Source organism: Canis lupus, chromosome 14 (genome assembly GCF_048164855.1).
Source record: "Canis lupus baileyi chromosome 14, mCanLup2.hap1, whole genome shotgun sequence".
Classification (NCBI taxonomy): domain Eukaryota; kingdom Metazoa; phylum Chordata; class Mammalia; order Carnivora; family Canidae; genus Canis; species Canis lupus.
Genome location: NC_132851.1, coordinates 47,204,528 through 47,211,878, shown reverse-complemented (window position 1 = coordinate 47,211,878; position 7,351 = coordinate 47,204,528). Strand labels below are relative to the sequence as shown.

Genomic DNA, 7,351 nt, shown 5'->3' with positions numbered 1-7,351 from the left:
TACCTGAGGAAGTGACATAGGAAAGGAAGGAAGTCAGTACAGAGTAGGTATGCGAGCAGATTATCACTGTAGGCAACTGGAGCTCAGTGTTATTGGGAGCCTAAAGGAGATGGGGTAAAAAACCTCCAAGTTTTCCCACCAAGGGGCAAATTCAGTTCTCCTCCATCATTGATTGACAGCCACTTCCAGGATCATAAACTTCTCAGCACTTTCCAGGATGTCCCACACACAAGCCAAGCAAGTTTCTGTGAAATCCCTGAGAGAAAGGAAATCCCAGAGAAATCTCAGAAAGAAAAAGAGAGAAAAACAGACACTTGCAACAGAAACTGTGCATAACAAGAAGACAAGGGCAGGTACCAATGGCCTTTGTTATACTAAACAAACTTCAGTTTTGTCCAAGTATCTACTTCTCCCCCAGAAACTTGCTTCAGGAGAATGAGGCATCTCCAGCTCCAAGGATGAGCCAGATTGATATAAAATAATCTCATTTATATTTACAGCGTTTCAGAAATGGACATGCAGCTTAAGTCTGGCCAGTAGGTATGGTCAGAGGTCATTAGGACAGAAGGAAGATTCTGGGAAAAGTTTCCTTCTCCTAAAACAGACTGTTCAAAATACATTCTGTTCTTTTTCCTCAGACATTGTCATGTCTGGAGGTGAGTGCTGGTGCCCCTCAGCCATCCTGCTGCATAACTGAAGGGAAGCCAACATTGAGGACAGATGTAAGGAACCTGGGTTCTAAAGAAGACATCCAGATGGCCAACAGACACATGAAAAGATGCTCAATATCACTCATCATCAGGGAAAGGCAAATCAAACCAGCAATGAGATATCACCTCATACCTGTCAGAAGGGCTAAAATCAAACAATGGGTTTTAGAGAAGCTGTGGAGAAAAAGGAACCCTCTTGCTCTGTCAGTAGGAATGCAACTGGCGCAGCAACTGTAGAAAACAGGATGAAAGCTCCTCAAAAAATTAAAAATAGAATTACCATATGATCCACTAATTCCATTACCAGGTATTTACCCAAAGAAGATGAAAACACTAATTCAAAAAGATATATACATTCCTGTGTTTTTTAAGCATTATTTACAATAGCTAAATTATGGAAGCAGCGCAAGTGTCCATCAGTAGATGAAAGGGTAGAGAAGATGTGGTGTAGATATACCATGGAATATTATTCAGCCATAAAAAGAATGAAATTTTGCCATTTGCAACAATATGGAGGGATCGAGAGAGTATTATGCTAAGTGAAATAAGTCAGTCAGAGGAAGATAAATACCATATGATTTCATCCATATGCAGAATTTAAGAAACAAAACAAATGAACAGAGAAAAAAGAAACAAACCCAGAAACAGACTCTTAGCTATAGAGAACAAACAGATGGTTACCAGAGAAGTGGGGGGGATAAACAAAACAGGTGAAGGAGATTAAGAATACACTTATCATGATGAGCCCTGTGTAAGGTATAGAACCACTCGATTGTAAGCCTAAAACTAATATAACACTGTATATTAACCAACTGCAATTAAAATTGAAGAAAAAAGAAGAGCCTAAATCCTGATATCATTGAGCATGAGAATCAACCAAGCCTGAATCCTCTCTTACTTCTGTACAGGCTATAAGTGTGATATTGTATTTCTTCGTATTTAGGCCAGTGTGTTTCAAGTTTTCTGTTACTTGTAGCAAAAAAGCATCTCAACACCAGTTTCCATAGACTGAATGGGTAATACAATTAGCCACAAAAGTTCCACTGTTTCCACCGTTCCCATGATTGAAAAGTATTCATTCACAAAATATTCATTCACAATATTCATTCAGTCATTGAAGTATCCATACTATCTATCCCATTTATTCCATCAATCAAGAGATAATAAAAAAATATCACCAAGCATATTTTTTATCTTAAACAAGGATCTTTGTACTCTAAAAAAATGTTTTATATGGCTGATGATAATAAGAAATATGCTATTTTATGATTAGAGAAAGCCAACCCATTGTTAACATTGTAAGACTTTTCTCATTTATAAAGCATTTTTACACCTAAAAGAACCCAAAGCTAGGGGATCCCTGGGTGGTGCAGCGGTTTAGCGCCTGCCTTTGGCCCAGGGCGCGATCCTGGAGACCCGGGATCGAATCCCACATCGGGCTCCCGGTGCATGGAGCCTGCTTCTCCCTCTGCCTGTGTCTCTGCCTCTCTCTCTCTCTGTGACTATCATACATAAATAATAATAAAAAATTTTAAAAAAAAACCCGAAGCTAGTATTTTTGTCCTGCCCAAGTTATACATAAGGAAACAGGGATTCTAAAACGGTAAGTAACCCATCTGCAGTCTTATGTCTATGAGGAGCTTACTCTAAGTCTTAAATCCAGCTCATCTGATACCAAGACGTCTTGTCTTCTTAGCTGCAAAGCCTGAGATCGAGTGAAACCTTATGCATTCCATATTCTGCCCATACTGCCAAAAAAAATTACACACCATTCTTAGGTAGCAAGGATGGGATCCTATGAAGAAATGAAACCCAAATAGAAGCATGGAGTAGTACAAATGAATCTCTAGGCCATTCTGGTAAGCAATTATACTTAAAAAGGCTGCTTTGAAAAAAGAAAAAAAAAGGCTGCTTTGAGCAACACTGGAGTGTTCAACAGCCACCAACTTGCTTTCTGGAAATCATGTGCCGTGGGGAAGTTTTCATGAAATTTTCAAATAAACAAAAAAGTCCAACTTAACAAGCAGATTTTTTTCTTTTATTTAGGCTCACCCTGGGTTTACATTTCTGCATTGTTCCGTAATACTTTAATTGCCTTGGTGTTGTTTTTGTCTTATAATTCAAAGGGTAACACATACTTGAAACACACAATATGTAAAACAAAGATAAAAACAGTCTTTGAGGATTTTTCAAATGCTTATTGTAACATCAAAGAAGGCACGAATAAGTGAAAGCGCCGAGCGTGTTCCTGGTTGGGAAGACAATATTGCTAAGAAGTCAATTCCCCATAAATTAATATATGACTTCAGTGTCATTTCCAATTGGAATCTCAACAGGATTTATTTTTGTCAAAATAATTCTGTAGTTTATGTCAGTCAGGATTAAGTTGAGTTCTGAGTAATAGAAAAATCCAAAATAACAGTGGCAAAAACAAAATTTAAAAAAATATAAAAGCCTATTTCTCCCTCAAGTAAGTGTAGTCCAGAGGTGATGGCAAAGGGCTGGAATCATTCCTCTTCTCTCTGAGAACCTGGCTCCTCTCATCATCTTGCTCTGCCATTTCCAGACCTGGCTTCCACCTCTGATCCACGCTGTGTGCTCAAGCTCCAACAATGGTGTCTACATGGGGAAAAGAAAGGAAAAGGACAAGAACAAGCTCCTTTCCTTAAAGAACTCCTCCCAGAGGTTGGAGACACCACTTCCACTTAGAATCCGTTGGCCAGACACCGATCACATAGCCACACTTCCAGGGAGATTTGGAAATGTAGTCACTATACTTGGCAGCAGCGCTCATCTTAACACTGAGCTTTAAATGCATAAAAGAAGGTGAGAATGGGTTTTGAAGAGCCACTAGCAATGTCTAACGCATCATTTGCCTTCTTATATACTAAACAGCTACAATTATTAAGGTATATCCATGCTTCCTGTAGAATAAAAGAACAGAGACGTAGATCAAAATATAAAGCACAAGAGTAGGAAAGAATTTAGTATATGACAAAAAGGGGCAGCTGAAATTACAATCCTGGGTTGGAGAAAGACTTTAAAGTACGACATCAATGTCAGAAACAATGAAATACTGCTAAATTTGACTATATAAAATTTAACACAGGATTCCTATACACAAGACCATCAAATAAAACAAAACAAAACTGAGAAGGGAAAAAAAAATCCAACATAGGGGATGGGAAAAAAAAGTTAACTACTTCTAATATGTAAAGAGTTCTTTAAAACGAATGATGCCAGACCCCCACTTGCAGCGAGGATGGAGTAACAAAGATCAGGTTTATATTCTCCTACATGAAACAATTAAAGACCTGGACAGATATAGGACATAATAGTTTTCAATTGTACATTTGTGCATCACATGACAAAGGACAGTGATCCTTGGGGGACGAGACATAAGCAAGGTGAGCCTGAAAGTTGCCTCAGATAGAGGGCAACTACAACAACCTTGGTAGAGTTTCCAGACTGCAGCAGGGCCAGGGGAAAACCAAGTGGAGCCCAGGGTTAAGGAGACAGAGATGGGAGACAGGAAAGACCCAGGAAGCTGGTGTCCACAAGGCAGAGGACCTAGACGAGAGAGGTACACAAAGACGTTGGAGGAGATGTAGAAGATCCCCTCAAGGAGGCAAGAGTACTGCTCAGTGGATGTCTTTGAGGAAGCGACCCGAGCCTGAGGAATGAGGCACCAAAAGAATCTGAGGTCACAGCATTCCGAGCCCACAGAAGCAGTTGTGCCCATTCTTGTCAACTAAATTGAGAATCCAAGTAATTCATCAAGCAGGTGAGCCCTAGAACAAACGATGCCCTGCACCCTCCTAACAAATCCCAAAAGCAAGCCCGCAAGGTTCAAACCGTTTGCCGTTAACTACATCTCAAAACAAAGTTCAAGAACGTTCATAAGAGTGTAAAGACACGCAGCACCCGGTGAGTTAAAATACAAAATGTTCAGCATCTCTTAAAATTACGAGGCAGACCAAGAAGCAGGCAAATATGACCCAGGGTGAAGAAAAAAAAAGTCAAAACCAAAACTGACACAGGTGAAGGCATTAGCAGACAAAGACATGAAAGCAATTATTGTGACCCTACTCCATATGTTCAAAAGCTAGAGGAAAGACAGGATACGCTAAGTGGAGACACAAAAGATAATTTTAGAGACTCAAAATTCTACAGGTGCAAACTAAAATGCCTGGGATGGAATACAGACTGGATGGGATTAACAGCCAGTTAGACATTGCAGAAGAAAATATTAATAACCATTAATATTTTATGGGGTTTTCTTTAAACCTCCCATAAAATGTTATGGAAGGCACTATCCAAGATGAAAACTATAAACCCACCAATGTGAAGCTCAAAGAGCCTCCTACACAAGAAGGAAATTTACTTACAACCAATAATAAAGAGAAAAGTCTTAAAAGTAGACTTGACCCTCCGGGGCAGTACCGCAAAGGAGCCCGGCCTTCAGCCTGGCAGGCTCAAAAGGTGATTCTCCTGTGCCCTCCCTGTGATGGGAGCCAGAGAGCAGGAATGACATCAGTCAAGCTTCTGAGAGTCCTTCAAATAAACTCTGTGCTCAGGGCAGGGCATCTCACGCAGTTCACTCTGAGTAAGCGTTTCTCAGGAAACACCAAGCTTTGAGGTAGGCTGATCCTGAGTTTCCATTTTGTCATGATATTAGATCCAGGGTTGGACTTAGATAAATGAGTGTTCTGGCCACTTTTTGGATAATATTCTTTCATTTGCAGTTTATGAAAAGCCATTTGGACTGTTTTCAGTGGCAAGAATAGTTAACGCGGACCTGAGACAGAGCATGATGTACTTCCTCACTCCTTGGTTGTAAGCCTCCCAAAAGCACAGAGTGTTTCCTCCTTTTCACCTTTGAGAAGGACCATTGGACGTGGCAATATCTAGAGTGGAAGAGTTTTCTTCTGGTGATGCCAAAAGAAATAGATGGCGATGCCCTCAAAGGCTCAGGTATTGCCATTAAAAACCCTTTCCATGCCCAAGGTAGCAGCTGCATTGACTTTGGCCTCGACTTGGCCTCAGGACTTGGTTCAGGGATCCAGGATGGGGACCGCACCCTCTGTCAGCAAGCAACCCCACCAGGCCCAAAAGAGCCAACACTGCCAGGGCTCTCCTACTACCCATGGCCGTTGCTCAACAGCCAAGGTGAAGGAAAGGAAAGGAAAGAGCCATGGAGGGGCCTCCCCAGGAGGAAAGCCACACACATTTCCCTTCACACGAGCTGGAAAGGACGCTGCTTTCTTCTCTGGTTCCCACCAGAATCCAAGGACAACCTGCAAACACTTTCATGAATACTTTCCCTTGACCTTAGTCTCTCATAGGCCCCACTGATTTCTGGTTGAGAACAGAACCCCAAATCAAAGCACTAGCTGCCCTGTCTTAACCTGCCATTCATTTATTCTTTCAACAAATATTTCCTGAGCACTTATTATGAGTCGAGAACTCTATTCGGAATTCAGTGTGTGCAAAATCAGGTATGCTCTCTCCCCTCGGGAAGGGTGGGGGGTTTATAGTCCAGTGAGAGAGAAACACATGAATCAAACTATTGCACAAAATGATGTAAGATGGCACTGGCGATGGGCACGGTGAAATGTGCAGGTGGTATGAGAGCAGTTGAACAAGTGTGAGTGGGAAAAGGACCGATATTGGTGTTACGCACTTATGGCACATGAGTTATTTCATAATACATGTTTGTCACATTTATGCAAACAGTGGCACATGAGGTTCAAATGAAACCTTGTGATTTTTAGCTGTGCGTCAACGGGACACTATCAAGAAAGATCTGTAGTCAGAAGACTCGAGCTTGTGTTCTAGCTCTGCCATTTGTTAGATACGTACTCACAGATAAGCTTTGCGTTCCTCTTCCCCTGTGTACAAAATATAAATAATAATACTATCTGTTCTCCCTAAATTACAGATTTATTGAAGAAATAAATGTGCAAAAGCCATCTATAAACTCTGTATGGTTTCAGAAAGATTCTTTTTTATGAACATATTTTTAATAATATAGGATCACATGGAACATATCACTTTGCAATCTAAGTTTCACTTAATAAAGGGGGGGAATAATAAGACCTAAAACTTTATCAGTGGTATATGTTGGTCAGTCCTTTAAAATTTTGGTCTCTTGTTGACAGATTCGTTTTTATATTTTTCAATGATGCTTATATCTCTTGGCTTTGTCATTATCTAAGTACATGAAGGATTACATGTTGAGGAATACATGTTGAGGTGATAAATTTGGGATTTTCTCTTCCAGAATGAAGGATATCCATATGAACCAAGTCTCCTTTAAAATGAATTTGCTTTTCCTTTATTTGGCTCATAAAATCTGCATCCTTGGGGGAAAGCCTGACTTTATCATCTAGAAAGAAACCAAAGGGGGGGAGATGTTCCAGTCAAAGAGTCAGAGGGTTTTGAGACATGATGTCCTTCTGCAACCTCACTGCCTGCTGAGGGAACACCCTCAACCCCCTCCCCTACCCCAGGCCCTGGAGAGCAGCCCCAGACTCCAGGAGAGGAGGTGGAGGAGCAAAGGGAACATGAACCTCAGGCAAGCCTTAGATGAGAAACAAAACAGGTCAAACCAAGAGTGAGGCTCACTCAGAAATCAAAGG

General features: G+C 40.9%; 1 long non-coding RNA gene across 1 annotated transcript; it reads right to left on the bottom strand.

Moving 5' to 3' along the window:
* Window positions 1–2,726: 2,726 nt before the first annotated feature.
* LOC140603470 (uncharacterized) lies at window positions 2,727–5,359 on the bottom strand. Its single transcript, XR_012006449.1, has 2 exons — window positions 5,099–5,359; window positions 2,727–3,329 (listed from the first exon to the last, which is right to left on the bottom strand). It is a non-coding gene; the product is annotated as an uncharacterized lncRNA (long non-coding RNA).
* Window positions 5,360–7,351: the final 1,992 nt, after the last annotated feature.